The sequence below is a fragment of the Papio anubis genome, chromosome 5, assembly GCF_008728515.1.
Source record: "Papio anubis isolate 15944 chromosome 5, Panubis1.0, whole genome shotgun sequence".
NCBI classification, from domain to species: Eukaryota; Metazoa; Chordata; class Mammalia; order Primates; family Cercopithecidae; genus Papio; species Papio anubis.
This window is the reverse complement of record NC_044980.1, coordinates 165,684,026-165,700,862: the sequence shown is the minus strand read 5'-3', so window position 1 is coordinate 165,700,862 and position 16,837 is coordinate 165,684,026. Positions and strand designations below refer to the sequence as shown.

The following is a 16,837-nucleotide window of genomic DNA, read 5'->3' as shown; positions in this document are numbered from 1 at the left end:
ACATGCCACCACGCCTGGCTAATTATTGCATTTTTTTGTAGAGAGGGTTTCACCATGTTGCCCAGGCTGGTCTCGAACTCCTGGGCTCAAGCAATCACCTGCCTTGGTCTCCCAAAGTGCTGGGATTACAGGCATGACCCACTACGCTTAGCCTAAAATAATTATTAATATAAGATAAAATTATTCTTTCTAACCTACCACACGTCATATTAACATTGTGCTCCAAAGTCATCAGCAACTCCCATACATTTCTTGGATAATGCCCAAACTACTCAGACCTTAGGCCAGACACAAGTGGTTCACACCTATAATCCCAGCACTTTGGGAGGCTAAGGCAGGAGGATCACTTGAGCCCCGCTGGGCCATATAGCAAGACCTAGTCTCTTAAAAAAAACAAAAACAAGGCTGGGCACGGTGGCTCACACTGTAATCCCTGCACTTTGGGAGGCTGAGGTGGGTGGATCACCTGAGGTCAGGAGTTTGAGACCAGCCTGGCCAACATGATGAAACCCTGTCTCTACTAAAAAAAAAAAAAATTCGCTGGGCATGGTGGTGCATGCCTGTAATCCCAGCTACTCAGAAGGCTGAGGCAGGAGAATCGTTTGAACTCGGGAGGCAGAGGTTGCAGTGATGTGAGATCGTGCCACTGCACTCCAGCCTGGGCAACAACAGCGAAACTCCATCTCAAAAAAATATATATATATACACACACACATATATACACATATACATATATACACACACACACACACTCATACACAATGACACTATCTTTCCAACCCTGTCCTCCACTACTCTTCTTTAAAGTCTAATATTAGATTGATTTTACCATTTCCCCTAATCCTCAAGACAGTTACAATCCTACTTCACTCCACTAAAAATTTCCAGTAGTGAGACTCTGACCTTCATACCTTAGCTCATATTTTTCCTCTTCTCTCCTATTCCCTTGCTTCCACTACCAGATTGTGACATCTCTGAGAATGACCATCACATCTCACATCTATTTCACTACAGTGCCAAAAGCAATGCCTTTACAAGCAGTCATCCACACAAGAGTTGGCTGAAAATGAATGGGAAATCCCCTAAGACCACATGTCCTTCTGGATAAGGAGTCAAAAGTGCGGTGCTCTTCACAATGAGGACATTACAAAAAAGTCAGTCATTCAATATATATTTATTGAGCATCTTTTATGTGCTCCAGAGATCTTAGTTTGTTAAATTGAGTCTTGAACCACTGTAATATCATATAGTAAAAATATGAAAAATTGTACTACTGAATTTTTTTTAATTTCCAAGAAGAGTGATATTTAAATTTTAGTCCATTTTAAAGACCTGATAGAATTATTGTCTAGGGAAAAGAGGATAGAGGAAGAAGTAGAATTAAATTTAATTTAAATCAACTGAATTCAGGCACTGGACTGATACATGTTACGCTGTTCTCTCCCTCATCATTATTGTATTTTAATGTTTTAAACTACACAGCAGGAAGATAAACTCACCATATTAAAACAAAATATTTTATGCAGGATATTAAATATTTAAGTTCTAAAGAATCACTTTGTGGCCAGGCGCGGTGGCTCACACCTGTAATCCCAGAACTTTGGGAGGCCTAGGCGGGCAGATCACAAGGTCAGGAGATCGAGACCATCATGGCTAACACGGCGAAACCTCATCTCTACTAAAAATACAAAAATTAGCCAGGCGTGGTGGCAGGCGCCTGTAGTCCCAGCTACTTGGGAGGCTGAGGCAGGAGAATGGCGTGAACCTGGGAGGCGGAGCTTGCAGTGAACCAAGATCACGCCACTGCACTCCAGCCTGGGCGACAAAGCGAGACTGTCTCAAAAAAAAAAAGAATCACTTCGTTTTTCAAGCTGTTCTGCAGAAATCTACAAAATGTTAAGAAGAGAATAGTACAATTAATGGCAGCAGCATAAAAACAGGCAGTGATGCAAGCGAGAATACACTGGAGCACACAGCAGGATTCCAGTGACACCAGACATTCTTCACACACTCTAACAACTTTGATGCTGTTGTTAGCAAGAATTTGAGCTCTTCTTCAAAATTCATTGTAGGGGCAAGGCATGGTGGCTCACTGCCTATAATCCCAGCACTTTGGGAGGCCAAGGCAGACAGACCACTTGAGGTCAGGAGTTCAAGACCAGGCTGGCCAACATGGCGAAACCCTGTCTCTACTGAAAAGAAAAATTAGCTAGGCGTGGTGGCGCACACCTGTAGTCCCAGCTGCTCAGGAGGCTGAGGCATGAAAATCACTTGAACTCAGGAGGCGCAGGTTGCAGTAAGACGAGATCACGCCACTGCATTCCAGCCTAGACTACAGGATAGATTCTGTCTCAAAAAAAAAAAAAAATTGTTTCCTTCCTCTTTTCTCAGATTTGGCACCGTTTCAAAAGCAGCATGAAATGTACTAGAGATAATTTTCAAATTCTCTTCAAATTCCTTCCTACTGTGAAATAGGTTTTACTACCAGCATCAACTATGTAAGAGCCAGTACAGAGGTTATATGAACATGGTTTTGCAGTTATCTCTTTTAACACTGAGAAAAGCTTGGTACCTCTTTGGCTCTAACATTCCTAAAAAGCTTACTTTATGAGGAACAAACTCTAGGTAAAAGGTTATGCATTGGGAATGAATATTTCGAATTTCATGGCCAGGCATGGTGGCTCACGCCTGTAATCCCTGCACTTTGGGAGGCCAAGGTGGGTGAATCACCTGAGGTCAGGAGTTCGAGACTAGCCTGGCCAACACAGTGAAACCCCATCTCTACTAACAATACAAAAATTAGCCAGATGTGGTGGCGCACACTTGTAATCCCAACTATTCAGGAGGCTGAGATGGGGGAATTGTTTGAACCTGGGAGGTGGAGATTAAGGCACTGCACTCCAGCCTGGGTGACAGAGTGAGACTCCGTCTCAAAAAAATAAATAAATAAAAAATAAAAAATAAAAAATAAATGAATTTCATACCAGACTCTCATCTCCCTTACTTTACGTATAAATGCAAGAATTCCCCTTTACTTTGTGGGGATACTGTGATTAACAATAAAACAACATATAAAGTATCTAGCCCTAGCACAAAACAGACACTCAATAAATGGTGGCTATTTTTATTCTCAGATCTATTCCTTGGTATGTGATACTCCTGGGATGTTGCTATTAAGGTATAAAACCAAAGTTAACTGAGAATCCTTTTTTTTTTTTTTTTTTTGAGATGGAGTCTCCCTTTGTCGCCCAGGCTGCAGTGCAGTGGCACGATCTCAGCTCAGTGCAACCTCCGCCTCCCAGGTTCAAGCAATTCTCCTGCCTCAGCCTCCCGAGTAGCTGGGACTACAGATACATGCTGCCACACCCAGCTAATTTTTTTTTTTTTTTTTTAGTACTGATGGAGTTTCACTATGTTGCCCAGGCTGGTCTCGAACTCCTGAGCTCAGGCAATTTGCCTGCCCCGGCCTCCCAAAGTGCTGGGATTACAGGTGTGAGCCACCGTGCCCAGCCCTCTCAGAATCCTAAATTGTCTAAATTCCACATTCCACCAAGCTAGAACCAGGGTGAATATGGGATACTCAGGCAACACAGGACACTTAACACCCCCCAGCCTTATGAGGGTGTATGTCAATTATGCAGGTTTAATCAGCAAAAGAATCTCTAGACTTACAAAGTAACTCATAAAGCTCCAAACTAGTCATCTCTATACACAATAAAGAAATGGCAGATAAAGAGGAAAAGGCCTCTTTAGAGAGATTATTGCTCTTTATTGTTCAAACAAATACATATAATTTATTACCTTTTCATAGTTCATTATACTGGCTTCACTAAATGGTTCTAGACAATTTGAGGAAATAGAGCGACATATAATTTATGTGTATATCTGTAATACCTTGCATAGTTTCTAATAAAGAGACACGCAGAGTTTAATCTATACCATATTTGTCTCAAAAGTGTTGAGATAAATCAAACAAGTGAGGCAGATTATTCCAACTGCTGAGAAAACATAGCACTGAATAGAATCAGCAGCCCTTAGAGAAGTACATAGAGTAATCAGAACCTAGTTCCACTCCTCCATCAGGCAGTCAGTATTCTTAATATCCTTCCAATTAGAGGAAAGAATAAAATTTACAGTAACACGTTAGTTTTTAACTTGGGAATTTTGACAACCAGCAAGTTATTATGCTGAGCTATAAAACTAAGGTAAAAAGGATCTAACAAGTGCACTCTACTGGGAGGATACACATTTTAAAAGAGAAGACAAAATCAACTGAAGATTTACAGCTGAGGTCTCAAACTGGACTGCAGCGAGAAAACAATGCCCACAAAATTGTGTTCAGTTGCAAATCAGTTGCATTAGTGTTTTTTAAATTGTAACTGCCAGTATTTAAATTTCACATGAAATTTCATATAAAATATGATGTCTGATCTCAAATACTACTCTTTTGGGGGAAAAAATTAGACGTTGGGTACATATTCCCAGAAAGATGATCACTTGAAGTAAAGAAAGAGATCTCCTTAAATTGGCCTGTGCTCTTTAGCTTGCTTGGATCTCCAGCCTGTCCCATTTTACAGATGATAAATCTAAGCTGAAAGATGCTCAAAACCACAGAACTAGCAAAATGCCTATTTGTGAACGCTGGGGGTTCACTCTTGACAGCTCTGCAACTCAACTTCCAAATAAAATGTAATTAATGTTAAAAGAGAGGTATCTAAAAGACTTGTACATGAATACTTAAAGCCATTTTAGTTATAATAGCCTAAAATCTGGAAGCAATGCAGATGTCTATCAACTGGTAAACAGATAAATTGTGGTATGTCCATACAATAACAAAGGCTCAGGCCCAGCACGGTGGCTCAGGGTAAGAAAGGTTGCTCACACCTGTAATCCCAGCACTTTGGGAGGCTGAGGCAGGAGGACTGCTTGCAACCAAAAGTTCCAGACCAGTCTGGGAAACATGACAAAACCCCATCTCCACAAAAAATCAAAAATTAGTCGGGCATCATGATGACACCTGTAGTCCCAGACACTCATGAGGCTGGAGGATCACTCTAGCCCAGGAGGTCAAGGATACAATGAGCCATTATCATGCCACTGCACTCAGCCTGGGCAACAGAATGAGACCCTGTCTCAAAAAGAAGAAAACAAACAAACAAAAAGACTCAACGAATACACAACACAATATGAATATCTCAAAATCACTGTTAACTAAAAGAAGTCAGACTCAAAAGACAACACATTATACCAAAAGATTTATATGAAATTCCAGAGAAGACAAAACAATACTGATACAAAGCAAATCAGTGACTGGAGCCAAGGGTGAGGGCAGGAGAACTGAATGAAAGGGGCATGAGGAACTTTCTATGGTGATAAAAATGATGGAGATATAACAGTGGTTATATGACACCATGTAACAGTGGTTAGATGACACCATGTATTTGTCAAAACTCAAAATTGGTTGAATTTTCTCTTACATAAATTATAACTCAATAAAGCTGAATTTTAAAAGAGGTGTTTAGAAAATAATAGAAAACTACCGAGAAGACTACTACCTGGGAAAGTTTGGGAAAGCTTTAGGGAAAAGGTGAATTGGACTTTGTTATAGAACAATTTGTAGGTGCATAACAAATAGAAAACAGGGCACACGGGCAGTCACATTCTACACTCTGGCCTTTGAAGAAGTAGCATCTTTGAATACAAGGGAAAATGTTTCATAAAAAGAAATTCATAAAAATGGATAATTAAGTCCTTGGACAGGTATCAAAAGGAGTTGATGTTACAAGATTTCCCAAGAGGGAGTCAATTTATATGCTATTTACATGCAAAATAAGCAGATAGTGTGGAAGAATTTATTTTGCTTTGCTTTTTTTTTTTTTTTTTTTTGAGACAGAGTCTCGCTCTGTTGCCCAGGCTGGAGTGCAGTGGCCGGATCTCAGCTCACTGCAAGCTCTGCCTTCCGGGTTTAAGCCATTCTCCTGCCTCAGCCTCCCGAGTAGCTGGGACTACAGGCGCCCGCCACCTCACCCGGCTAGGTTTTTTTTGTATTTTTTAGTAGAGACGGGGTTTCACTGTGTTAGCCAGGATGGTCTCGATCTCCTGACCTCGTGATCCGCCCGTCTCGGCCTCCCAAAGTGCTGGGATTACAGGCTTGAGCCACCGCGCCCGGCCTTGCTTTGCTTTTAAATAAAACATAATGAGAGGTGGCACACACCTGCAGCCTGAGCTACTCAGAAGGCTGAGATGTGATTGTTTGACACCAGGAGTTTCAGGCCAGCTTGGGCAACACAGCAAAACCCCACCTCAAAAAAATAAAAAATAAAGCAAATAAAACGTAAAGGTAGGAGCAAAGAGAAACCCAAAGGGGTCAGGTGCGGTTGCTCACGCCTCTCAGCGCACATTTTGGGAGGCCAAGGGATGGCTTGAGCCCTGGAGTTTAAGACCAGCCTGGGCAATGTGGGGAGACCCTGTCTCTACAAAAAAAATTAGCTGGGCATGGTGGCACACACATATAGTCTCAGCTACTCCTGAGGCTGAGGTGGGAGGATCACTTGAACCCAAGGTCAAGGGTGCAGTGAGCCATGACTATGCCACTGCACAATCCTGTCTTTAAAAAAAAAAAGAAGAAGAAGAAGAAAGAAGGAAAGAAGGAAGGAAGGAAGGAGGAAAGAAAGAAAGAAAAGAAATATAACCCAAAGAGATTGGGTTATAAAGAGAGAGAGGGAGGGAGGGTGGGAGGTGAAATAAAGGCAAGAGACAAATAGAGTCAGAACGAAAGGTACCTTAGTACCAACACATTAGAAAAGGTGGGACTAAAAGAAAAATGAAACACTACGGGAAAAGACGAATCAACCAAAGTCAGAGGTACAGAGAGCTACAGAGAAAAGAGACTGGAGACCTGACAGCATAGAACAGACTGAAGAGAATTAGAGGACAAAGTGAAAGCAAAAACAGCTATTTCCTCCTAAATCTTACAAATCAGTTTCCTCCTCTTCCATTCTCCCTCCCACCTCTGCCTTAGCTCAAACCATCTCATACCCAACCCCACACTACACATCTTTTATATTTCAACTGTACTAGAATGCTTCCTTCACTAATCTTCAAAACTAAGTTCAAACACCACTTTTTCTATGAATATTCAACTTTCCCCAGGCAGAGTCAGCAGTCCTTCTTCCATAGCTCAGAACATTTTGTTCTGAAAAACCATCGTAACATTGGGTTGCAATGTGTATCTCCTCTCCTAGTCTATGGGCAACTCTAGTAGAGGATTCAAAGGTAAAGATGAAAACCTTACTAAAAAGCAGTTCAAAAACTGTACAGCTGGGTACAGTGGCTCACACCTGTAACCCCAACACTTTGGGAGGCTGATGTAGGAGGGTCACTTGAGTTCAGGAGTTCAAGACCAGCCTGGGCAACACAGTAAAATTCTCTCTCTACAAAGAATTTTTTAAATTAGCCAGGTGGGCCAGACGCGGTGGCTCACACCTGTAATCCCAGCACTTTGGGAGGCCAAGGCGGGTGGATCACCTTGCGTGGAAAGTTCATGACCAGCCTGACCAACATGGAGAAACCTCAACTCTACTAAAAATACAAAATTAGTTGGGCATGGTGATGCATCCCAGCAATCCCAGCTACTCGGAAGGCTGAGGCAGGAGACTCGCTTGAATCTGGGAGGTGGAGGTTGCAGTGAACCAAAAGTGTGCCATTGCACTCCAGCCTGGGTGACAAAGCAAGACTCTGTCTCAAAAAAAAAAAAAAAAAAAAAAAAAATTAGCCAGGTGTGGTGATGCGCACCTGTAGTCCCAGATACTCAGGAGGCTCAGGAGACTGAGGCAGGATGATTGCTTGAGCCTGGAAAGTCAACGCTGCAGTGAGCCATGATCGTGCCCCTGCACTTCAGCCTGGGTGACAGAGCAAGAACCTGTCTCAAAAAACAACAACAACAAAAACTGTACGAGTCCACCTCATTTATACCACACCACTAGGATGTTAGAAGCCTTGCTGTTTTAAGGAATTCTACAGTGAATATTTTCAAAAGTACATCTACCCTACCCCTAATTCCTCCCCCCCATATCATCAAAGACCTTTTTAAATGTTTTATTTTTGTAATGCTTTAAATTTCTCAGTAAATGACTAACCTATAATAAAAAAGGCAGCAATTCCATCAGCAGCCAAAAAAGAAACTGCTTGTATAAAAGGAGCACCTCAAACCCTCAGGACAAAACATTACACTGAAGAAAACAAATGCACAAGAATCTAAAAAAAAAAATGGAAGGTAAAAAAAAAAAAAAAAAAAAAAAAAAAAAACCAGCAAGCTTTACTATCACACTAGTCTTTAAGAAGAAAAATTTTAGGCCAATGCATTGGCTCACGCCTGTAATCCCAGTACTTTGGGAGGCCAAGGTGGGCAGATGGCTTGAGGTCAGGAGTTCGAGACCAGCCCGGCCAACATGGTGAAACCCTGACTCTACTAAAAATATAAAAATTAGCTGGGCATGGTGGCAGATGCCTGTAGTCCCAGTTACTTGGGAGGCTGAGGCAGGGGAATTGCTTGAACCCAGGATGCGAAGGTTGCAGTGAGCAGAGATCGCGCCACTGCACTCCAGCCTGGTTGACAGAGTGAGACTCTAGTCTCAAAAAAAAAAATTAAAAAAAACAAGAAAAAAATATTTTTTAATTAAGAAATTAAAAAATAGGCCGGGCGCGGTGGCTCAAGCCTGTAATCCCAGCACTTTGGGAGGCCGAGACGGGCGGATCACGAGGTCAGGAGATCGAGACCATCCTGGCTGACACGGTGAAACCCCGTCTCTACTAAAAAATACAAAAAAAAAACTAGCCGGGCGAGGTGGCGGGCGCCTGTAGTCCCAGCTACTCGGGAGGCTGAGGCAGGAGAATGGCATGAACCCGGGAGGCGGAGCTTGCAGTGAGCCAAGATCATGCCACTGCACTCCAGCCTGGGCGGCAGAGCAAGACTCTGTCTCAAAAAAAAAAAAAAAAAAAAAGAAATTAAAAAATAAGAAAAAGAAATCAGCAGGCCAGGCACAGTGGCTCACGCCTGTAATCTCAGCACTTTGAGAGGTGAAGGCGGGTGGATCACCTGAGGTCAGGAGTTCAAGACCAGCCTGGCCAACATGGCGAAACCCCATTTCTACTAAAAATACAAAAAAATTAGCTGAGTGTGGTGACGTGCTCCTGTAATACCAGCTACTCAGGAGGCTGAGACAAGAAAATTGCTTGAACCCAGGGAAGAGGAGGTAGCAGTGAGCTGAGATCGCGCCACTGCACTCCAGCCTGGGCAACAGAGTGAGACTCTGTCTCAAAAAAAAAAAAGAGAGAAAAAGAAAAAAAAGAGAGAAAAAGAAAACAGCAAATTTGTGAGGCTTTCATAGGAAATTCTCAAAATCAATAATACCCAAAAGATATAAAAGTGGTTTTGGTGTTGAAAGGACAGAGTGGAGGATGATTTAAGTTGCCAAGAGTAAGTAGGGAAAGCAGTAGTTTAGAAAGCTGTTTAGGAAGGAGAGTTACAACATAGACTTTGGAGGAAAGGTCATAAATTGGTAAAAATGCATATAAGGCTTGGCTAGTGATACCATTGCCACACCCTGCATCAAACTCGCTCCAAATCCTAGCCTACCCCACAAAGGTGAGTCAGCCTTATTAGCAAGAATGATTTTACAGTGCCCCCCTAAAAAAAAAAAAAAAGATCCTACTATGCAGATGAAAAATTATCCCAAACCTACATGAAATAAGAGATTCCATCCATATTTGCCAAATAGGACAAATCCAAAGAACAAAGCACAACTTTTTTTTTTTTAATACCTGCAAGGAATATTCAATAAGTCTAACTAATGGAGTTCATCTGAAAACAAATTAACAAAGAAATTAAAGAGATTTTTAAACATCATCAAAATAGCTTCTCTAAAAACTTTCTTAAAAGAACGGATCAATTTTAGAATGAAGGCTTTTTGTTTGAACAGATGGTGATTAATTCCTCCCTTCTAACTAAGAAAAGCCCAACATCTCTAATAGTAGACTTTATTACTTACCAGATAAGCGGTTCTTAGCAATGCATGCATTCATTTAAACAGTTCAAGAGCACTAAAAGGTATCAGGCACAGTGTGAGGCAGTGAATATATAGAAATAAAACACAGACTCCGACCTCAAGGAGCTCACAGTTTAATAAGAAGACAAATAAGCCAAGAGAAAATCGAATCCAGATTTCAGAAGTGGTTTCAAGCAGCCCAAAATATTAGCATATTCAAACTACAAGAGTTTAAGAATATAGTAACTAAAAATTTCCCAGTATCCCCTTGTGAGATGGAAAACATCATTAATCCCTACCACTACAAATTAATAAACTGAGATTATCTGTAGTCATCCAGCCAGAACCTAGGCTAGCTAGAACCAGAAACAAGATTGCGGGCCACATGTTTTTCAGTTCATAAAGGTCAATTTATTCTCTTTTCTAAACTTTTATGCTTCCACTTGAAATCCAGTTCAAGTCAACAAAAATGGTGAAATATTACATTAAAAACAAAGCAAAAGCTATCAAAAAAATTAAGTATTTGCCAGTTATATTTTTAGATTATGGCACCTCTGCTTCACTAGGCACTTAGCACGACTTGACATTTTCCCCGAAAAAAGAGAGGAGGTAACCTGTACCTTTTGGGCCTGGAAAAATCATCCTTCTCTCTTTAATTCTTCAAGCATCTCAGGCAATAAGCACTCAATGTCTTCATAGCTTCTAAGTTAACTGTATATTTGAATATAAGAACTACATGTGTTGACTATTTACGTGACTATCATCTCTTGAAACAGCCAGTTTTGTTAAGGATTATATGCTAAATGTGCTTGGAAACCTCAAGACAACCATATCCTGAATATATCTTAAGGCCAAAGTTTTTTCAATCAGAATGCGTCTCTAAAATCAACAAGATTTGTACCAATATTTGCTTTAAACAGCTTTTCAAGAAAACATTTATATGTAAATGAAGTAAAAATACAAAATACAATGTTGCCATATGCTCTTGTACTAAAAATTCTTCAAGGCAGGAGATGTGTACAATCTACAAATGCTCAAATTTACCTAAAGTGTCTATTTGTATATTCTGAAATACCTTAACATCTAAGTACTTAAAGCTCAATGACTGGGCCGGGGGTGGTGGCTCACCCCTGTAATCCCAGCACTGTGGGAGGCCGAGGCAGGCAGATTACGAAGTCAGGAGATTGAGACCAGCCGGACCAACACAGTGAAACTCCATCTCTACTAAAAATACGAAAATTAGCTGGGCGCTATGGCAGGCGCCTGTAATCCCAGCTACTTGGAAGGCTGAGGCAGGAGAATCACTTGAATCTGGGAGGCGGAGGTTGCAGTGAGCCGAGATCGTGCGACTGCACTCCAGCCTGGGGGACGGAACTAGACTCCGTCTCAAAAAACAAACAAACAAACAAACAAAAAAAACCTCAGTGACTGATGTCTTACAACAGGGGTTGACAAAACTATAGCCGTGGAAGCACAAATAGAGGCACAGCCTGATCTTGTAAATAAAGTTTTATTGGAATACAGCCCAAAAATATGCAGAACATATTTTCTACAGCTGTTTTCATGCTACAGATTGCAAAGTTGAGTAGTTGTGGAAGAGACTATAAGGCTGAAAAAGCCTAAATATTAACTATTTGATCCTGTACAAAAAAAAAGTCTGTCAACTCTTGTCTTAAAATAATCAGAACCAATTATCTCACAAATTTATGTCTAGTCTAAGAGTTTATCTATCCCCAAATGAGCTACTGAATATGCTGAAAGTATCAGTGAATTGTTTCTTAAAAAAATCCAAGTTCAACCCTGCAAGGATTTATTTCAAAATCACAAAACTGAGGCCGGGGTGGGGGGGCCACAGTGGCTCATACCTGTAATCCCAGCACTTTGGGAGGCCACTGCGGGCGGATCATTTAAGATCAGGAGTTCAAGACCAGCCTGGCCAACTTGGTGAAACTCTGTCTCCACTGAAAATACAAAAATCAGCTGGGCATAGCGGGGTACGCCTGTAATCCTAGCTATTCAGGAGGCTGAGGCAGAATAATCGCTTGAACCCAGGAAACGGAGGTTGCAGTGCGCCAGGATCATGCCACCACACTCCAGCCTGGGCGACGGAGTTAGACTCCGTCTCAAAAAAATATATATATGTATTTTTTAAATAAATATATAAATGCCGATCTTGACCGAAAATTAAGCTTTAAAAGCAAACAGTAATTTTAGCTCTTTATCTTTTAAAAACTGAGTTACATTAATAGAATCAATACACAAACTTACTGTACTCGTCACTTGTATTTAGTTAACCACCACCAGGAACCATGCTAGTTATTCCTTTACTTCTCACACTAGTATCCTAGAACCCACACACATCCACCCTGTAAACTAAGTAGAACATTGTCTATATAAAAGTTTGCTTTCACCTGCCATGACAGACAGAGAATGATGGTAAATCGAGCATCCAGACTCTCTTCTGGAAGTATTTAACCTCTTCTATGTTTATGAACATAAAAATCCCAAAGCTGATATACCAGTCATATGAAAGAATTATACTCAAATAAGTTCTATTGCATCTATTTGCCATTCTCAGAATAAGAGAGCATTATATAAGCAATGCTAATTGATTGACTTTATCGACCAATGCAACAATGAAAACTGCCTGGAATATTCTAGGTATCAATGAAAATTCTAGGTATCAATAAAATTTTTATTTTAATTTTCACTATACTTCTCTGTTAAACTAGGGCATTGTAAGGGCTAAGGTTTCAAAAGCAACACAATGCCACCTGATAAAATAAGAACTGACATGCCAGGCGTGGTGGCTCACGCCTGTAATCTTTGCGAGGCCAAGGCGGGCAGATCACCTGAGGTCAGGAGTTCAAGACCAGCCTGGCCAACATGGTGAAACCCCGTCTCTACTAAAAATACAAAATTAGTCGGGTGTGGTGGCGGGCACCTGTAATCCCAGCTATTCAGGAGGCTAGGCAGAATTGCTTGAACCGGGGAGGCAGAGATTGCAGTGAGCCGAGATCTTCCCACTGCACTCCGGCCTGGGTGACAAGAGCAAAACTCGGAAAAAAAAAAAAAGAAAAGAAAAATAAGAACTGGTAAATAAGCTAATACCCTTATTGACCCCAAAAGTTATACTTAACAACTCAAGTTTATCAAATAATCAGGGATGTTTTCATGTATCATTAGTAACAGAACTGAGTCAGTCATGCCAAAGAACTACAAAAATTGATGAATCAGGCCAGGCGCAGTAGCTCACGCCTGTAATCCCAGCACTTTGGAAGCCGAGGTGGGTGGATCACCTGAGGCCAGAAGTTCAAGACCAGCCTGACCAGCATGGTGAAACCCCGTCTCTATTAAAAATACAAAAAATTAGCTGGGCATGGTGGCACGCACCTGTAGTCCCAGCTACTGGGGAGGGTGAGGCAGGAGAATCGCTTGAACCCGGGAGGCGGAGATTGCAGTGAGCCGAGATCTTCCCGCTGCACTCCAGCCTGGGCGACAAGAGGGAAACTCCGTCTCCAAAAAAAAAAAAAAAAAAAGAAAGAAAAAAATAAGAACTGATAAATAAGCTAATACCCTTATTGACCCCAAAAGTTATACTTAAGAATTCAAGTTTATCAAATAATCAGGGATGTTTTCATGTATCATTATTAACAGAACCGAGTCAGTCATGCCAAAGAACTACAAAAACTGATGAATCAGGCCAGGCGCAGTAGCTCACACCTCTAATCCCAGCACTTTGGAAGCCGAGATGGGTGGATCACCTGAGGCCAGAAGTTCGACACTAGCCTGACCAGCATGGTGAAACCCCGTCTCTATTAAAAATACAGGCCGGGCGCGGTGGCTCACGCCTGTAATCCCAGTACTTTGGGAGGCCGAGGCGGGCGGATCACAAGGTCAGGAGATGGAGACCATCCTGGCTAACACGGTGAAACCCCGTCTCTACTAAAAAATACAAAAAAAAATTAGCTGGGCGTGGCAGCGGGCGCCTGTAATTCTAGCTACTCAGGAGGCTGAGGCAGGAGAATGGCGTGAACCTGGAAGGCGGAGCTTGCAGTGAGCCGACATCGCGCCACTACACTCCAGCCTGGGCGACAGAGCGAGACTCTGTCACAAAAAAAAAAAAAAAAAAGCCTGGGCGCGGTGGCTCACGCCTGTAATCCCAGCACTTTGGGAGGCCGAAGCAGCTGGATCACGAGATTCGGAGATCAAGACCATCCTGGCTACCACCGTGAAACCGCGTCTCTACTAAAAATACAAAAAAATTAGCCGGGCGTGATGGCGGGCGCCTGTAGTCCCAGTTACTCCAGAGGCTGAGGCAGGAGAATGGTGTGAACCCGGGAGGCGGAGCTTGCAGTGAGCCAAGATGGCGCCACTGCACTCCAGCCTGGGCGAGAGCGAGACTCCGTCTCAAAAAAAAAAAAAAAAAATTGATGAATCATTTACCAATTATTCTTTTTCTCCAGCTAATAAAATAGAAGATAAAGCAAATTCTTAATACAGCTAACTCTTGATTAGCCCCTGCACGATCTATCCAAGGCATGTTCCTACGCCTAAGTACTTAACCAAAGATGCATCAATAGTTTGGTACCATTGACAATACCAATGTAGCCACAGGTTGTAATCCGACGTAAACACAAGCCTAAATTAAGCATTTAACAAGGCCAAAAGGATGCCAAAATAATCATAATACAATTAGATTAAAATAAGTTATTTTCAAATTATTCATACCATTTTCCCCTGCCTCTGGTGTATATCCTAGCTATTTTGGATTAAAAGATTAAAGATATTTAAAAGTACAATCAAGTGACAACTAGTTTACGACAGATCACAAGATTTACACAGAAGTCTTGTTTTCTGCTTTTTAAAAAAAAAGAAAAGAAATTCCAGGCCTTGATCCTATTTTTCACCTGCAGGGTATTCGCAAGAGAAAGTCCTAAAGAACCTTCGAAACTAAATAACTTTCTCTGGGCTCAGTTTTCTCAAGAAGCTGATTAATGTGGGCTACCAACTTATGTTAGCAAGAGGGGCAAATTACTACTAAGACTAGGACGAGCACGGGGCCTAATCTTTAAAAGGCATCCTGATGGGGGGGGGGCGGGAAGAGAAACCCCGCCCAGCCCTCAACTTTCTCAGCTTTTCTAGTCCCGTTTTCTTTTATAAAATTGAGAAAAGCAAAACTTCCCCCTCACTCTCTGTCTCTTATCTGAGGCCTGGTACAGAAATTCAGACCGCTATTTATCCAAGTACCTCCTTAAGGTAGTCTTAAGGCTCAAGCCAGCTCAGAAACGGCAGAAAGATTTGCTTTCTTGGGTTAACAGGAGGGCGATTACAGGGTTTGGCGGCCAGGTCTGTCAGGAAGCATAGGGCCAAGAAAGAGGGAGAATCCAGAGACTGAGCTCCATCTAGTCCCAGGAACCACCCCCAGGGGAGGCTTGACTGCCCTCGGTACTTCCCTGCCTCCTCAGCTCGTGTGAGGAGAAAGGCGGGTCGGGGTCAGGCTCCCCTGAGCTACTTCCTGGTCCGATCGGACTCGCCTTCGGACACCCGAAACACCCCCGGCCCGGCTCCCTCGCCCTTTGCCCTGTCTCCTCCCCTCTCAGTGACCCACCACCACTGGTCCCCTCCCATCTAACATGGCCGCCCCGCCCGGCCCACCTCCGGCACAGCCTAACAAGGTGGTGGCCCCCGCGGCACCGCCTCCCCCACGCCCATTGGTGCAGAAGTCTCCATCAGCCCGGTCCATTGGACGCCAGAGCCTGCCACTCAGCTCCGAGGGCTCCGCCCCTGAGCCGCTTCAAGCTGCTTTGAGAAGACATATAAACAAATCCCGGGAGGGAGGCCCCTCTCGCCCGTCGCCTCCGAGGCGGGGACAGAAGGGGGAGCGGCTACCCCCGAGACGCCCTGCTTGGACCCCCCTACCCCCAGCCCGCGCCTCCTCATCTCCTGCCAGCCTGGCTCCAACCTCCGCGGCCCCGGCCCTTCCTCACACGCCCCTCTCTCCCCTCCTCCCCCGCCAGTCTCGCCTCCCCTCCCCTCTCGGGCCCCTCCCACCCGCTCTCTTCTCTGACAGGCCGACGCCGGCAGCAGCGGCCCCGGGCTCGGAGGCAGCGGGGAAGGGCCGGGCGGCCCGGCAGGACGGACGCCCGGCGCTGCCCACCCCCGGCCTAACCTACTGCCCGCCCGCGTGTCCCATCTACCGCCGCCCCGCGCTTTTATGTAACCGTCCCGGGCCGGGGGTGGGGGAGGGGAGCGGAGCCCCCGTGACCCGCAGGCGGTGGCCTAAGGCCCGCGCGCCCTCGCACTCGGCCGTGGTCCCGGCCCCCGCCCCGCGCCGGCCCGGCCCAGAGCCCCAGCGCTGCTGCCGCCTAGGCAAGCGGCCCTCTGCCCCCCGCTCCGCTCGTCCCCCAGCCCAGGCCCCTGGGGGCTCCGGGCAGCGGGTGGCGGCGCTCACCTGTGGGTGTAGGGGCGGCTCAGGGACTGGGTCCGGTTCCGCTGCAGGGGCCACGGCCCCTCTCCATGCTGCCTCGGGTTTGTTTTGTTTATGTCCTTCCTGACGGGTTCCCGGAAATCGCGTGACTCGCCCCCCTCACGTGGGCCGCGGCGAGGAGGAGGAGGGAGGCGGGGGCCCGCCGGCCTCGGGCCAATCGCGAGGCGTTCCACAGCCCGGCCAATCAGGGGCTGGGTCCGGCCGGGCACCCCTGTCACGTGTCGCCAGAGGGGCGGGTTGCCGGGAAAAACCAGGAAGAGAGGGCGGAGCGGGGGCTCGGCGCCGGCCTCTGCAGTGTGGG

General features: G+C 44.3%; 1 protein-coding gene across 1 annotated transcript in view; it reads right to left on the bottom strand.

The window, feature by feature from the left end:
* Positions 1-16,628, bottom strand: part of CREBRF (CREB3 regulatory factor) — an 85,136-nt gene extending 68,508 nt beyond the window's left edge. The window contains exon 1 of the mRNA XM_003900528.5: positions 16,501-16,628. The gene's annotated coding sequence lies outside the window, so the exon portion shown is untranslated. The remainder of the gene's footprint in view (positions 1-16,500) is intronic.
* Positions 16,629-16,837: the final 209 nt, after the last annotated feature.